At 32.9% G+C, this 17392-nt stretch overlaps 1 pseudogene across 1 annotated transcript in view; it reads left to right on the top strand.

Annotated features, from left to right (window-relative positions):
- LOC147394923 (HIPL1 protein-like) overlaps nt 1-17392 on the top strand; it is an 81887-nt pseudogene that overhangs the window by 22438 nt on the left and 42057 nt on the right. The gene's annotated exons all lie outside the window — the stretch shown is intronic.

The following is a 17392-nucleotide window of genomic DNA, read 5'->3' as shown; positions in this document are numbered from 1 at the left end:
TTTATTAGAAGTTGGTAAAACGAAGCAGCAAAGAGAACAGAAATTGCACACAAAAAAAACACACGAATGTACATTGTCCGGCAGTGTGCCTACTTTCACAGCTTTACAATCCTAGAGATCTCTATTTATAAAAATCGGGAGTTGTTGACACACTTCTCTCTCCCCAAAATAGAAAACTGTTCAGAAAATATTACATAATTGTCTTTTTGGTAATCCTAAAAAATTTGATCCCGAGACTCCTCAACTTAGTGTACAACCAACAGATTTGTACGCTTATGATCTATGGACTCTTGTTCACAGAGATTAAATATGACTACATGTTGGATCATCCTAAAAGAACTCAATTATTTTTCCACGTGTGCTGATACATGATCAGGATGGTCATACATGTATGGTTCTCTGCACAGTATAACACACATTGCACGAGGAAAACTTGGACAGGACCGACCTTTTACAAATAATTAGCCCTTTTTTGAGAGCTTCTATTGCCCCCCCTCCCACCCACCCAACCACACACACACGTCAAATTTTGCTAACACCACCCCAAGATATTTACTAATACTTTGGTGATTTAACCATGAATTGGGGTGGCGACAACAAAAGTTAATGTGGCAATTAATAGAATCTTTTTTTTTTCTCTCTCTTCTGATGAGTGTTTTATTTGATTGAAGAATTCACTTTTGGGTGAGGATGGAGAAGACATAAATGAATTGTGATAATCTGACGCTCTTTTTGGTACGCTCCCTTCACAGAATCGTAGATCCATTGCTTCGAGATACACAATAACAGATTTAAGTGTGCACTCTCAAGTTGAACACTATACCAAAATTTTATTCGTACAAAAGCAGCTCGAGTGGGATATTAGGCACGTCTTTAAGAAATCAAATGGAACAACAGATGCATTGGCTAACTTCGCTTCTTCTACATTGTCCTCTGAAATTTTTGAGTCTGTATAAAATCTTCTTTTAATTGCAAAATGACGTTTGTTGGACGTCAAATAGGTCTCCCAAACCCAAGATGTGTGTAAATCTTTCTTTTATTTAATACAATTTTTTTGCTTAATTAGCAAAATGTTTATATATAGTTGAGGTCAATGTGACTATCACACCATGACTGTTGTCTCAACATAATTTGGATGGTCAAGTTCATTAGAATGATCATCTAATAGTTTACCTAAGAGAATCACACCCTTTCAAGTGGACATCAACCTTCAACTATCAATTTTTATAGGTTGCATACCTTTTCAATTTTTATAGATTGCAATCCATAGAGCATAATAGTATGAAATTATTTATAAGGTTGGGGAGATTTCTTTTCCTAGCTAACATCCATATGATGTGCCACGAGATCGATTTAGTATATTATACATGATATCGTATATGGTGACGTAGAATCCTAACTAGGAATGTAACATTAATTAGGTCCTCATATGAAACATTTTCAACAGTCAGGAGAAGCACAAGTCATGAAAAGTTGAGACATACCATGTAATCATACCCTTGACCTCAGTCTTCTTAATGAGATTAACTAAAATTACCTAATACCCATGGTCTTCAAACTTTAGTTAAAATCTCTTCTTTTTTCTTTTCAAAACCGACCATCTTTAAGTTCTTCGAGATTTTGATAAATTATTTTTAATTTAGCAAACCTCGTCTTTAATTCATTGTTAAAGCTCTTCATCTTTTTATCGAAAATTTCATCATGGTATGAATTTTGTCCAATGGGCTGAAGATTATTAGTTTTGGAAACCCCATCATCAAAAGAGGGGGTTTATCCTTGTTATTATTGTGGGTTGTGGTAGCCTATACACTATGAGGTCTTACTTTGAATCCCTTTTACACAAAGTTACTTTGAATCCCTTTTAAGCAGAGTAAGTGAGACCTTAAAAACAAAAAAAAAAAAATCCCTGAGTGTAAAAACACTACAACTTAAAAACATGAGTGATGTTGGCACTATAGAAAATTGGATATATAGCAACGAAAATTAGTGATGGTCACCCCCTAGCCATCGTAGTAGAGTAGCTACCGACAACTAATTACTAACTCATCCGTCGCTATGGTATTCTCTCGTTTGAGGTTGGAACTTTCTTTTTGTTGCCACCATCGCCTCTCTCTCTCTCTTCGAGGTTCGAAGTGTTTGCTGCCAACATTACCAAAAAATCTTGCAAATCGGGGAAGAAATTATTATTATTATTTTTTCCTGTGATTCTTCTCTGTATTTTTGTACGTTGATTTTGGATTATCTCCAATTTCTCTTTCGTTTCCTTGATCAGTGACCTTAGAATCTTCGCCACCATTGCCACTGTCTCATACTCTAATTAAATTACATTAGGGTTTCAATTTTTGATTTACATTGTGTGATTTTCGACAACAATCTAAGTTAGAGGGATGGATTCAATAAACCATTTTGATCTCAAAATAACAAAATTTTCTCTTCTAGGTATGTGATTCTGCATTCGAAACCTCCCTCTGCCACACTTACTTGAGCTTTAACGATTGGATTTCTTCATGATTTGTACCTTTTCCAGTTGAATTTGAACAGATATTGATTTTTTCTATCAAACCAATTAAATGGATAATATTACTGTCCTTGTGGCTAAATCTGTGATCTCGATTACGAATTCAAAGAGTTCGAACATGTATTTGAGTTTAAAGTGAAGTTTCTGATTAGATTTTGATGCACTTGTTGTAAAGTTTAGAGTCTTTAAGTTCAAAATTGATTGTGAGAGTTTATTTGACTAGATTCGATTCAGTGTTTTTTGATCTGAAATGCATGTGTGAAGTTGACAACTTATGTTTTTGACTGAATTGAATGTAAAAAAAAAGTAGAACTAGTTTATGTATGGATATTATAAGAATTGTCAAGCTTCTTTCTTTATAGAAATTCAAAGGTGTTCGATGTTTCGTTTGCTGCACTAGTCTTACGTATGATGTCTTGTGTTCTTTGTTTGGGCTTAGGCTTCAAGAGTCAAAATCATAGGAGGTCTTTTCAGAAGTGGGGTGGACCCACGGGGTAGGGGGCATCTCCCTCTAGGAGAATATTTTCAGGGTATATATGTATACTTTTGGGAAAATTGTCTAGGGTTTTCTGTTTTGGGAGAAAGAAACATTTTTTTTTTCTTCTCTGCTCTCAGTTTTCTAGAGATCTCTAGGGCTGTAAATTTAAAAAAATATGGTGCGTTTGGAACATAGGCACACTGTTGAACCACATAAATCCTTGTGTTCTGTGTGCGTTTTTTGTTCTTGTTGCTGTTTCATTTTTTTCACAATGAGAATTATTCTAAATTTGGGCCTGGGTTTGGGCTTTCCTTCAAAACTTTGGGATTTATTACAATTATCACTTTTCTGGTGTAGAGCTGTGCACATAACTATAGATGCTTTTTAATCGTATCCCAATGAAATACGTCTATACTTAAAAACATGTAAGTTGTACCTTTTTACCAACAAAATTTATGGAAGGAAATCTTCCTGTGAGTCGCTTACCTTAGTAAAAACCATACTAATAAAGTTTGGAAAATTTTCATTAAAAAATGGGGAAACTTTTGGGGTTCAACCACTTTCAAAATCCAAGTTATCATATTCTATTGATTTGAAAGTTAAAGAAAATAAAAGTTTGATGGTGAAGATTAAATTATTACCGTAATTCACAAAATTGCTCGAGTTGACTCAAGCAAATCATCCCAGCCTTGAAGGTAAGATAGTCAAATATGAATCATCCATAGTCAAATATCAACTCGAGCAAGTCATCTTGATCATAATCACAAAATCTTTTGAATTCTTTTTGTAAATTTTTAAAATTCTCCTAATAAAGGATCAATAGTCACAACGGGTCAATCAGATCTCGACGTTATAATTTCAATAAGATTTTCATTGGCGACACAGATTTGGTAAATTGGATTTTGTCTTACAAATGAACATTGCAGATTTTAAGGATTCATTAATAATTAAACTCACGTTGATCTTTCAAATATATATATATATATATATATATATATATATATATATATATATATGCGACTTCCAATTGAGAATGTGTGTGCGACTCATTTAAATAATTTTTTATATTTAATAAAAAATAAATTTTATTAAGAGATGCTCGATCATATGATCTTATTCTAGATAAATTGCAAATATTTAATTTACGATTGAATTTACATGTAAAAATGTCAAATCTAGTCGACAAATCGATCGAGTTGTGTGACAAATCAAGTGAGGAATGATCGGTTATCTCGATTGGATGGCTAAAAGATGTGTCACTCACTCACCCTTGTGGGCCAGTTCCAAATTTTAAATCAGAGTCGTGCTAGAGTGACCTCAGCGGGGGACACCTTGACGTGGTGCCGCGCGCATGTCCATAGATGTATTTTATTTGTATCTCGAAGAAATGCATCTATGGGCATGTGAGTGCCACCACGTCAAAATGTCTTTCACGTGTCTCCCACTGAGGTCACTCAAACTTTAATCTTAAAATCTTATGTCCACATAATGGTTTTAAAACTTGTTCGTGACTAAGAGGAGTCAATGACTCATAAGTAATTGGAGTGAAAACCTCGGCCAAATTTATGAAAATTCAGTTATTAAGTAACAAAATTCAGATTCGGTGATTATTTGGTAGGCCTTCAATTCAATTAGTTTGGATAAATTCATTATAAAATGATGTTTTTGGATCAATAGATATTTGGTAGCCCTAAAAACCCTATCTTGTTCGTGATCAATAGATAAGTCTCGATGAATTCATTAATTCTCTAAATTAATCCACTAGTCTCTTATTCGGAGAATTTTACGAATTTGATTATATTAAATTGGCTTTGATGTTTTTGATTTTGATATAAATAATTATATTTTAATGATAGAAAAATAATTATATTTTAATGATAAAAAAATAATAATAATTATTTAAATATAAATATAAATCTTATAACAAATTCAAACTGAATTTAATAGTTTGACGCTTCTTTTCATATAGCCAGCTGAGATGAGAGGTAAGAAAAAAAAACACACACAAACACAATTTCTAGGGATTAGTGCTATCTCATAGGGATACATTTTCTATTGAACCTTTAGGAATCTCTTTCCAACTCACCCCTATTTTTAAAGCACGATATCAAACATAGATAGGGCTGCCAATGGATGGGCTCGGGCCAGGCTTCATTGAACCCAAACCCAATCCTAAATAGACGGGCTATACTTAGACCAGTCCTATACTCCTATTGGACTTAAATTGTTTAGGCCAAAGCCCGACCCTAATAGATTCAGACTGAGCTCAGGTTGATTTTGATATTCTATAGAAAAAAATAAATTCGTGCATTTTTTTAAATCATCGAAAAGCCAAGCTCAGCTGTTTTTAACAAAAATCCATTTTTGACATAAAAATATAGATAAACTACATTTATTTTTAAAAAGTCTATAATATAATCTTATACACTTTCTCACATTTTATTGGACTGGGACTTTATCGGATTGGGACATGGTTGATCCAGAATCGATAAAGCTTCTCAAATTGGATCCTTATTGGAATTAAATGTTTGATCCATATCCAGGACAACACCCTCGGCCCAAGTCTTTCGACTTATTTTCTTTAGCAAGCCCAAACTATTGTGGGCCAACTTTGATTGGACTTCTGTGGCCCAGTCTAATCCATTGACTTCCCAATGACCAATAATTTGTGCTCCCTGGCTCGGACTTTCCGGGCATTTTGACCCCCTTTTTTTTTAATATATATAAATATATTTTTTTTAGCCTTGGAGTTTCAACCATTGGATATTTTGTCAACAAAAACATTTTTTCCCAGAAAATAAGTTTTCCTCGTTGTGGAAAATGTTCTCTCACTCCAAGAAAATGAGTTTATGATTAGCACAAATATAATCATAATATTATTTAGAATAATGATTTCTAGACTCCCCCTCTAATATACTCTGCTGACATGGCATGTGTTGGAATCATAGATTTTTTTTTCTTGGGATACACAACAACACATATTTATGGGGATGTGTATTTAAGTATCCCGAGGAAAAAATCTATTATGTCAGGAGAGTAAGAAAATCATGACTCTTTTATTACACGAAAATTTTTAAAAACAATTTTTTTGATATTTATGTATCCCGAGGAAAAAATCTATTATGTTAAGAGAGTAATGAAACTTGTTCATTCTTTCTACTATGTCCAAAATCAAGTCTTGTGTTACTGAGAGTATATTCATAACTTTAGAAACATTCGATAAAATCAAGAAAAGATAGGATAAATTTAAAAATATACAAATTTTTTGAGTATTTAAAATGTAAAAAAAAATATATATATATATATACATACTTCATTTACTAAATATAAAATAACACTTAAAAATAATTTATAATCCCTTTAAAAAAAATATATCATTAAGTTGTGATTTTTTAAAATTAGAGTTTTCAATTTTATTGAAAAAATTGTGGTTTAATGGACAAATTATTAAAATTATAATTTAATCACATTTTTTTCTTCAAAACATCATATATTTTTCTCATTATGCTAGCAAGTACGTTCATATCTATTTTTACTCTTTTCAATATCCAAGTTCTTTCAAGTCTTCCTCTCACTCTTTTAACTTGAAATTTTCATATGAATGGGATGTAATACATCTTTATTAACCGTGTCTAAGTCATCTCAATCGACTTTCTCTTAATTTATGATCAATTGAGCTGTTAAACTCACGATCATCCACATTTATAAAATATCCTAATTTTCTCTTCCTTTACTGTTATTTCAATTTTCATGATTAAATTTTTTTTTTTTAACATAATAAAATAATCATAAAATTGAGATCATCCAATGCTCCTATTTGGGTATGATTGGAACAATGATTAAAATCTACCAATTTTTAAGATAATTCTTTTCCATGTGTTTGATTGGAACATTTTGTAGCAAGAAGATATCCAAAGCTATATGGATGACAATCTAAAATCGATTTGGATTAGAATTGAGATCAAATCTATCTTAGGGTGTAAGATAGATTTGATCACAATCTTAAAATGAAATTAATGGGGGATTGATTTCATGTAAATTAAGAACTTAATTTGAAACTCAAAACTTGATTTAAATCAACTAAAACCATCATCGAGACTTATCAAGCAAAAACATTTATTGGATTCTGAATTTGAGGCTTGTGTCTCTGATTTTGGCATTGCTAGGCTTTTAAAGCTCAACTCATCGTTATGGACTACAGTTGCAAGCACATATGGTTATATCGCTCCAGGAAAGCTCCTACTACAAACTCTTTTTTTATATATATTTTAATTTGCAGAATTGTTAGAATTAATCGCTAGGTAGAATACAAATGGGAAATTTTTTGTTCGATCTAACCAATTCTTCGCTTACACAAAATTAAAAATTATTTCAGAAAATATTGGTAAGATGCAAAAGGGTTTATAAGGTAATTTAAATAAATACAAGTACACCAATACCTAGTTTGGTAAAAATAAAATCATACCATATAGGTGATACCCCCCCAATCTTCAAAAGATTTTAAAAATAAGTATAGGTTTTAATTGAAAATTAAAGGCATTTTGATGAGTTTTAAAACTACTTATACATTACCCTCAACTTCGATCTTCCATTAGAGATTGGTAAAAAAATTTTGAGAAGCCCTTGTCTTCAAGTAGACATGGAACCAAACAAAACAATTACCATAACATTCTGTTTTGAAGGAATTATGAAATTTGATATGACCTTCTCAAAACATACAAAATTGGATATAAAAAATATTTACAAAACTGGATATATAGCCATTTTGGTAATAATTTTTTTGCTATTTTTGTTTAATAGAGATGAAATTTAACCCATATCGTAGTTTGACTATTATTAATTATTATATATGCTTTTGATGTAGTTCTTGAAGATCTATTTAGTAGGAATGATGCAGCAGTTCAACCAGGGGTGTCGATGGGTTGATTCTACATGTATTCATAATCGGAACTTAGATAAAGTCTCGGATACGGTTCTTATTGATTTTGGTTCTGGGTATGAGATCCTTGGACCCAAAACCGACCCTACAAATATCTGATACCCACTAAGATAGATAGTGTCTTTTTGAATAAGAAAAAAAATACGAATATCTAATAACATAGACAATTATTTGTAAATATACCAATTTTATTTGTAATCTATTAATAAAACATTAAGATAAAAAAATAAATTCTTGAAAAAATCAATCTTTTGATGATAAAATCGTAGAAAATTGTAGCACAAACCATTTATTTGTCATTGAAATTTTGTAAAAATATGAAATATGAATAAAAGTTTAGGGAGAAGAAAGGTAAAAAAGTTAAAAGATTTCAAAGTTTTTTTTTGGTTTAAGTTTAGTCCAATCACGTTTAGTTCAAGATATATCTTTGTAAAGATTTAATTAATTGGACTACAAATTTTCTTATTATGTTATACATTTTCTAGTCGGGTCCCCATTGGATATCCATCAGGTACACGAATGAGACCCGATTCTTATTAGGTCCTTAAGATAGCTACCTAGAATCGGGCCAAATAAAGATTGGGTCCATATTGAAAGACTCAAAACTGACTAATCAATTTTGGGTAATCGGGTAATTAGGTATCCATTAACACTCTTAGGTTCAACTATTCTTATTGTTGCATTTTGAGAATTTTTACTATTTTTTTTGTGTGTGCATAATTTGACAATTATCCAATTCAATTTCATGTTAAAAAAAAAATTCACCAGTTTACTTGTTTTCGTAAAATTTTAGAGTTCAAATCAATCACCTTTTTTTTATTTCAGTGTAAATCTTTTTTTTTTTTTTTTTTTTGTGTGTGCAGAGTTTGCAAACACAAATGGTAGTGACATAAAAATGTGATGTTTATAGTTTTGGTGTATTAGCGAAAGAAGTGATGATGGGGAGACATCCCGCGGAATTTATATCGTCTGTACGGTCTGCAAGTGATCCAACAATAATGCTAAAGGATGTGTTAGACCTGCGGCTTTCACCTCCTATTGATCGACAAGTTGAAGACAAAATTGCTTCTTTACTGATGCTGGCTTTTGCTTGTACAAATGCTAATCCACAATCTTGGTGAATCATGCATTCTGTCGTATAATCTACTTTCTATGAACTAAGTTTCTGATAGTTTGTTTCTCCCAATTGAATCAGTCAAATAATTGATCACCAAACAGAGTCCAATAAGCAAAAATAATCACTCACTCAACTTTGTCTCCATCTCCAGCATGGTTTTTAAACTCGTCCGAGACCGAGACATATCGCCTGAGTTAACTCGATATCGGAGCCCAACGAGACCAACTCACAAAGTGTTATGAGATGACCTCGTATCTTGAGATAAGCGAGTCGTCTTGGACGATATTTTCGACTATCTCGGGCGATACGAACGAGACAACGCAATAATGGTTTAACTCGGGAGTTAAATGAGACATATTGGACGAGATTTTGAAAATCTCGTCTGAGTTAACCAATACAAACGAGTTAAAGCCTCAACCCTCTATTCTTTCACTCCCAAATTGATTTTTTTACAGTTTTATATTTTTTTTATTTCATTTTTTAATAGCAATCATTTCTGAAATTTTTTCAGAATTTTTAAATGATTAAAAATCATTGTCTCAATGTCGAACGAGATAAGACGTATCGTCCAAGTCAACTCGGTATCAAAGCTGAATGAAACGAGACGTAATACCGAGTTTAAAAACCATGATCTCCAGATCCTTTATTTAATACAATTTCATTGAGGGAAAAAACAAAGAAAAATTTTGTTCCCTAAATAAATAGCACTAGATGCCCTTATTTTTGGAAATGAAACCCAAGATCAAATTAGGTAAGAATCCTAAATAAAAAAATTGATCTGATTAGGAGATCTATTTGATCACAACTATTCACAAAATTGAAATTGATTGACATTTGTAGACACGTGATTTCGTCATTACGACGACCACATCTACAATGGTTTGGAGTCGCCACCATTCATTTTTGTAAGTGGGTGTGAATGGTCACCCGATGTGTATTTTTTTAGAAAATGTGACATTTTTAGTATTTGGTGACTCTCGATGGATAAAGATGAATCAACCCTTGAGATTCGGGTAAGTGGCTCGGTTGGAGAAAAGGGAAGGTGTTAGGCACCATTTTCTCCCCACTAGATAGTGGTAACCTCAACTCAACTCGATCATTTTGATTTAAAAAAATATGAAAAACGATGTGCCACGTGTTGTGCATTTGTACCCTAGATAGGGGTTCATTTTCGGCTTGATCATAGGGTCATTCCATTGATGGAAATGACCCTTATAGACATTTAGCCTTGGGGTCCATTCATCCTAAAAAATAAAATGAAGGGGAGAGGGTAATAGAAGAGGGAGGATGAGAGGGTGTAGAAGAGAGAGGGGGGGATTGCCTTGAACCCACCTTGTATTTTCTTTCTTCGTTTCTTCTTCTTGAGTCCTTAGTATTTTATGAAAATACAATTCTTGTATGGTTGAAGAAATAGAGAAGAGATGATGAGAGAGATGAGTGGAGTATAATAATTTTTTTTTTGTATATGAGACTTGAGGAGGATTGGTGATGGTTGTTAGTAGTAAGAGTTGGAGAGAATTTTGTAGTGAAAGTTGGGGGTCATTTTTGGGAAGAGGAGGAGGGTATTTATAGATGTTGAGGAGTTATTTTAGGGATATAATGGGGTGAAATGAAGAAAAATGGTAGAATGATTATGAGTTTGAGAGAGAAGTGAGTGTAATTTAGAAGAGATTGGAGGGTATTTAGGGAAGGGGGTTAAATGGGTGAGTTTTGACCCAAATGATTTGGATCCTACCCAACCCATTTGGGTGGAGTGTTTGGTGAGGTAAGTTTAAGATGATGGTTGAGATTAAATGGTATTTGATTTAAGAGAATGGAGGATTTAAAGAGGTGGTTGATGATATTTTGGGAGGGTGAAGGAGATGATGCCATGTGTTAAAGTGGGTGGAAATGAAGGGTTGTGATAGGTTGATGGGAGAGGTTGAGTGTTTGACTTGAGAGGATGGTGTAGGTTTAGGTTGTAGATGTAGGTTTTGTAGGGAATGATGAGGGTAGATTATGGGAGGTATAGGTTAGGGGTGTGGGTAGATGTGTTTGATTTGAGAGAAAAGGTAATGGGTTGATGTGTGGGTAGATGAGATTTAAAGCAAATTAATGGGGTAGGTAGTTGGGTGAGGGAGGTGAGATGGGGTGATGACATGTGTCATCTTTTGATGATAAAAGAGTGATTGGTTGATGTGAGTTGTGGTTTATGGGTTAGGGTTGTGGGTTAGATAATGAATTGGATATGGTTAATGATTTGTGGGCTTTGTAGTGTTGGGCTTGGGTTTTAGAAAGGGTTTTGGGTTTTAGGGATTGGTTGATGGTTGTTTTGAAATGGATTTTGAGGGTATAGGTTGGTTTTAGATTTTAGGTGATGTGGGATTGATTTTAGACTAGGGGTAAGATGAGAAATCGATTTAGGAAAGTGTTGAGGACTTGTGGGCCTATGGTTTTTACGGATACGGAGGCGGAGCGGTGGTAGTAGAGGAGGGGTAGGTATCCCAAGTCTCACATTTTTAATTTTTTTAATTTTTTGAATTTTTGCAATCATTAGTTTGATAAAAAATGCCACGTGTTGGCGAATCGGGTTTTTTAAGCCCGTTGGTGAAACTTATAAAAAATTTGGCGTTTTTAATTTTTGGAAGCGGAGCGGTGAATAATGGGAAAGCGTAAGGTAGGCCGAGTCCTTTTGGTAGCCTCCTAAACCATTGAGAGGTCTTAGGGGCCTCGGTTTGGTCAAAATGTCACTTTTTCAACGACTTGGGTCCTTAAGGCCCGTTGGCCCCTTTATTTGTAAAAATCGATATTTTTGGGCCCTTTCGAGAAGTGGCCCGTTCAAATTGAGGTGTCTACAACATTAATTTTATATAAATCAAAGCCAAAAAATCCTAAGATCGATTTGATCACAAACTTAAATCGAAACTAATGAGCATCGATAGATATCAATTTGATGTAAATCAAGAGTTTTATTTGAAACTCAACACTCGATTTAAATCAATTAAATCATTATCATTGTAAAAATGATTACTCAAGCTACATAGTTGAGGTAACCTGTCTGTGATACCACCTGTAAAAGTAATTCCAATGCACTACCCATACCACTCTCCATCCCTCTCAACTGCCATTATGGGTTGTGAAATCCAAAATAGGAGTCTTCAAAGCGCTACCATCCCACTATCCATTTTGGGTTGTGGGATTTCCACAAGTCATTACGGGTAGCAAGGTACCAATTCTCCATTTTTGGAAGGAAAAATTTTCGACTTTTGAAATTTTTAGTCTAAATTTTTGTTGAATTAAAAATATTAAAGTAGTTATGGGTAATATGGTTAGAATGCATATCCCATGCGACTATCCATAAGCACATGCATGGTTACCCATTAATGGAGATGGAGATGAGTATCCCCATTGGAGTTGCTCTAAAGATTTTTGTTTTTGTTTTTTTAGCTACTAAGCAAGCAAGGTGGTTAGTGGTCAATGTGAAAGTGGGTTCAATTAAATTTGTATCTAGGTCGTGAGATCAACAGATGGCACCTTCAAACATAATATGAATATCGAATCTAAAATCAATGTCTATAATCGTTTAAACTTTTTTGTTTTGGGCTTTGGCTGGCTGTGCATCCACCATCTACTGTGTAGGCATTTAAATATAGCCTTGTGGAAGGGCATACATAGATTTGAAGTCAGGACTTGGGGAGCACACCCAGTCGCTCCTAACCATCTCAGCTAGGGGTTGAGATTTAATCTGCTAATGAGTCTCGAGAAATAATTTCACCTTTATTACCTCTTCTCTCTTGCTTTCATAAAAATATTCTGCCAACTTATTTGCATTTACCCTTAATTATTGGCCCCCTTTTATCTTTATTGGCATTTCTTTTATTTACACCCCTTAATGCAAACGCTGGTTTTACATAATCAGTTCAGAAACATTCACTATGTGAAAAAAGAGGTGAAGGTCCGTAGAATTTACCCTCTTTTCACGTAATATTTTGGGGATTATGCAAATGATGTTTTGGGGCCAAGCTTCTTCTCCAAATCCATCATCTTCAATTTTGTTGGCTTAAATAGAATTTTGGAGATAAAAGGTGAAAATGTTATATACTTAGCGATTAACTGATAAATTATTGACTAATTCTCCAATTCAATAATTTAATATGTTAATCCATTATGTGGAGAATTTTACAAATTTTAGAAAAAGACTAATGATTTTTTGGCGCCCCCCTCTGACATATGCCCTCCTACACCCCATCACAGAACCATAGATCATTTGCCTCGGGATACACAAACAATTAATCTTTTTCTTGTGTATCTCGAGGAAAATGATCTACCATTCTGTGATGGGGGTGGGTGTGTGTGTTTGTTGGGGGGTGGGGGTTTCAAATTATCATAACACGTAGAAAATTTTTTGTGATTGACCACAATGGTTTGCTCAAGTCGTCCCAAATAAAGAAAAAGTTAATGTAATGGAGGTTCAAATTGATTGGTCAAATTGTCACAACACGTAGAAAAAAAGATACAAATTTTTTTGTGATTGACCACAATGACTTGCTCAAGTTGTCTCAAATAAACAAAAAGTTGATGTGATGGATGTTCAAATTGATTGGTTAAATTATCACAACATGTAGAAAAAAAAAAATTCTTCTGATTGACCACAATGACTAGCTCAAATTGCCCAAATAAAGAAAAAGTTGATGTGGTGGAGGTTCAAATTGATTGTCTTGCCTTCACAAGACAACTTACTTGATTGGACCTGACCAATATTAAAATCATAGTGAACATGTTTAAATCATCCCCTAGGTTATAGTTACTCTTGCATTTTTTTAGTGCTACTTATATATATTATCACATAATAATCATAGTATCGCATAAGATGGATTAGTAGATGCTCATCTTCAAAATCTTATTTTTGGATAATATCATAAACATTTAAATTATCAAAACTTGATTATTTTATCTTGGAAAACATTGAAGACAATTTGATTAAAAACTCAAACCGAGGATTGGAAAGCCCGAAAAAATCTCCACAACAACTATTTGATGAAAGTTCAATTTAATTAAAGTGTAAAGGTTTGCGAAAGTTTCATTAAAAATTTGGAAATATTTTGGGTTTATCCAAATAATATTTTGGGTTTATCATCAAAAGCCACTTACTTCATACTGATTGAAAACCTTATACTTTTCTTGAGAATTGAATGTTGAATAAAATAAAATTTTAAAGTTGAAAGGTAAAAAATCTATATAATAAAACATAATGGATTTCTTCCCAATGGGTATCCCCAATAAGTAGAGGTTGGGGTTTAATTTGCTCATGAATCTCTAGGAATAATTTTAATTTTATTGCATTTTGTCTTTTATTTTCATAAAAATACTTTTCGAACTTTTTTGCCTTTACTCTTATTCCACTTTTTAGTTGAGTCATGATAATCTAACCCCTCCTCCCTCTCTGACATATGCCCTCATTATAGAATCGTAGATCATTTGCTTTGGGATACACAAGAAAAAGATTTATGATTTTGTGTATCCCGAGGTAAATGATATACGGTTCTATGATGGTGGTGTATGTCAAAGTGGGGCATCATAAAATCATTATTCTTTTTAGTTTATTGTCATTCCTCTTTTACACGTATAACATACACTTTGATTAATTAATATACTGTCTGATTAATTATTTGATTCACGAATTTAATCTGCTAATCCCTAATTCTTAGAATTTTATGAATTTTTAAAAGAAACAATTTATTTATTTTTATTTATTTTTGTTGTGACAATGACTTGAATAAATCATGCCCATGTGGACCCTCCACACAACAACACGGCTAATGAGAAATTGTGAGTCAGTGCTTAGCATGATGGTCACGACGACTTGATGACTTGGTTTCCTTTCAATCGTATTTTGTTGGAATGAAAGAAAGAAAGAAAAAAATGCAAAGTTGCATTTTTGCTTTTGAAATTTTCCATCCAGGTCTTGCTTTAATATACCAACAAACCCAAATTTAATCAGATTGGTGATTTGGTTGATTTTTATTGGAAAATTTGTTGGACTATTTTTTTTAAATGTAAAATTGGTAGGAAAAGTATTGTATCACTAGCTTGATTAATTAATAGACGGTTCCAAGATGATGGTTATTATGAGATAACGAGTTAACCCAACTTAGTGATGGTAATCATATAATTAAGTGCGAAGTATGGAGGCTTTAAAATTGTATGAGATAAGTCATCATTCGAGACCTTCTCAAGATTCTCTGAAACTTGAGTTTTAAAACTTAAAATTGTATTGGAAGCCAACGAAAATGAACATAGAATCATAATGGATATATTAGGGGTAAAATGTACATTGGTAAAGGCATATATATATATATATATATATATATATATATATATATATATATATATATATATATATATATATATATATATATATATATATATATATGGGGAGCGTTCGGAGGCCCTAAAGAGAGCCAAACATTTTTCAATACATGGGTTAGAAGTTTTAAAATTGGCTGATTTTTTGTGAGGCTGATCTCTATAGTGAGGATATCATTCTCACAAAAAAATCAGTCCATTTTGAAACTTCTAACCCCAATTTACAAGCTGAAGAATTGTGGACTATCAATATTTGTAAACAAATTTGAATAAGGTTAGAAGTTTCAGAACGGGCTGATTTTTTGTGAGGATGATCTCCTCACCATAGAGATCATCCTCACAAAAAGTTAGGTCATTACAAAACTTCTTGCTCATATTTTGAAAAATGTTTGGCATATATATATAAAGGAATGCTAACATTCAAGTCCTCACGAGGACGTAAGCATTCTCTAAAGCTTTTGTTTTTTTTTTCCAATACTACCTCTACCTAATTTGTCATTTAGTGAAAAAGATAAGGGTATATTAAACTTTTTACATAATGAATATTTATTTATTTATCTCATTACAATAAATGATTTTGCAATCAATGCAAATAAGTATTTATTGTGTAAAAGACCACCATATCCCTATTTGATTTCACTAAAAGACAAAATGAATAAGGTATTATTGAAAAAATAAAGTATTGGAGAACACTAACATCTCCATAAGGTCTTGGACGTTAGCATTTTCCACACACACACATATATATATATATATATATATATATATATATATGGCTGGTAGGGGCGGAGCCAAAATTTTCTTTTATTGAGGGCAAACTTATAATTTATTGGAGGGGAAGGGGGTAAAAATTGGAGGAAAATGAGAGAGTGGGGAAAACAGGGTCAAACGGGGAATGTTAATAGTTCAAAATGCAAAGGTATCTCAAATTAAAGCATAAATTCAAGTGTATTTAAAATGCCCAAAAAAGTTGAGTGGGGGCAATTACCCCCAATGTCTCCTTACTAGCTCCGCCCTTGATGAGTGGTGTTCGAAGGTCCTAAAGAGAACCAAACATTGTGCCAAACATTTTTTCAATGTATGTGTTAGAAGTTTCAGAATTGGCTGATTTTTTGTAAGAATGATCTCTATGATGAGAAGATCATTCTCACAAAAAATCAGTTCATTTTGAAGCTTCTAACCTCATCAAAAGTGGTTTATAAAAATAGGATGATCCACGATCCATCAACTTGTAAACTAGATTTAGAAGTTTCGAAATGAGTTGATTTTTTGTGAGAATTATCTCTTCACCATGGAGATCATCCCCATAAAAAATAAGCTCATTCTAAAACTTCTAATCCCTATTTTAAAAAATGTTTGGCACATTGTTTGGCTCTCTTTAGGACCTCCAAACACTTCCCTATATATATATATATTATATATATATATATATATATATATATATATATATATATATAGGGTCCCTTTCAGCAACAAACATTTTGACAAACATTTTGGCAAAACATTTATCAAAACATGGGTTAGAAGTTTTGGAATGGGCTGATTTTTGGTGAGGATGATCTCTACGGTGGGGAGATCATCCTCATCAAAAATCAGCCCATTCCAAAACTTCTAGCCCCATGTTTACAGGTTGAAAAATCGTGGACCGTCCATTTTTTGTAAACCATTTTTGATGGGTTAGAAGTTTTGGAATGGGCTGATTTTTGGTGATGATGATCTATTCCCTGTAGAGATCATCCTCACCAAAAATCAGCCCATTCCAAAACCTGTAACCCATATTTTGAAAAATGTTTTGCCAAAATGTTTGTCAAAATGTTTGTTGCTGAACATTTCCCATATATATATATATATATATATATATATGGGGGCGGTTCAACAACCCTAAAGTTTGCCAAGTTTTGTGCCAAACATTTTTCAAAATATGGGTTAGAAACTTTGGAATGAGCTGATTTTTTGTGAGGATGATCTCTATGACGAGGAGATCATCCTCACCAA

Source organism: Akebia trifoliata, chromosome 9 (genome assembly GCF_017979445.1).
Source record: "Akebia trifoliata isolate Shusen 1 chromosome 9, ASM1797944v1, whole genome shotgun sequence".
In the NCBI taxonomy this organism is placed as follows: Eukaryota; Viridiplantae; Streptophyta; class Magnoliopsida; order Ranunculales; family Lardizabalaceae; genus Akebia; species Akebia trifoliata.
Note: the sequence above shows the minus strand (reverse complement) of the source record. Positions and strands in the feature narration are given on the sequence as shown.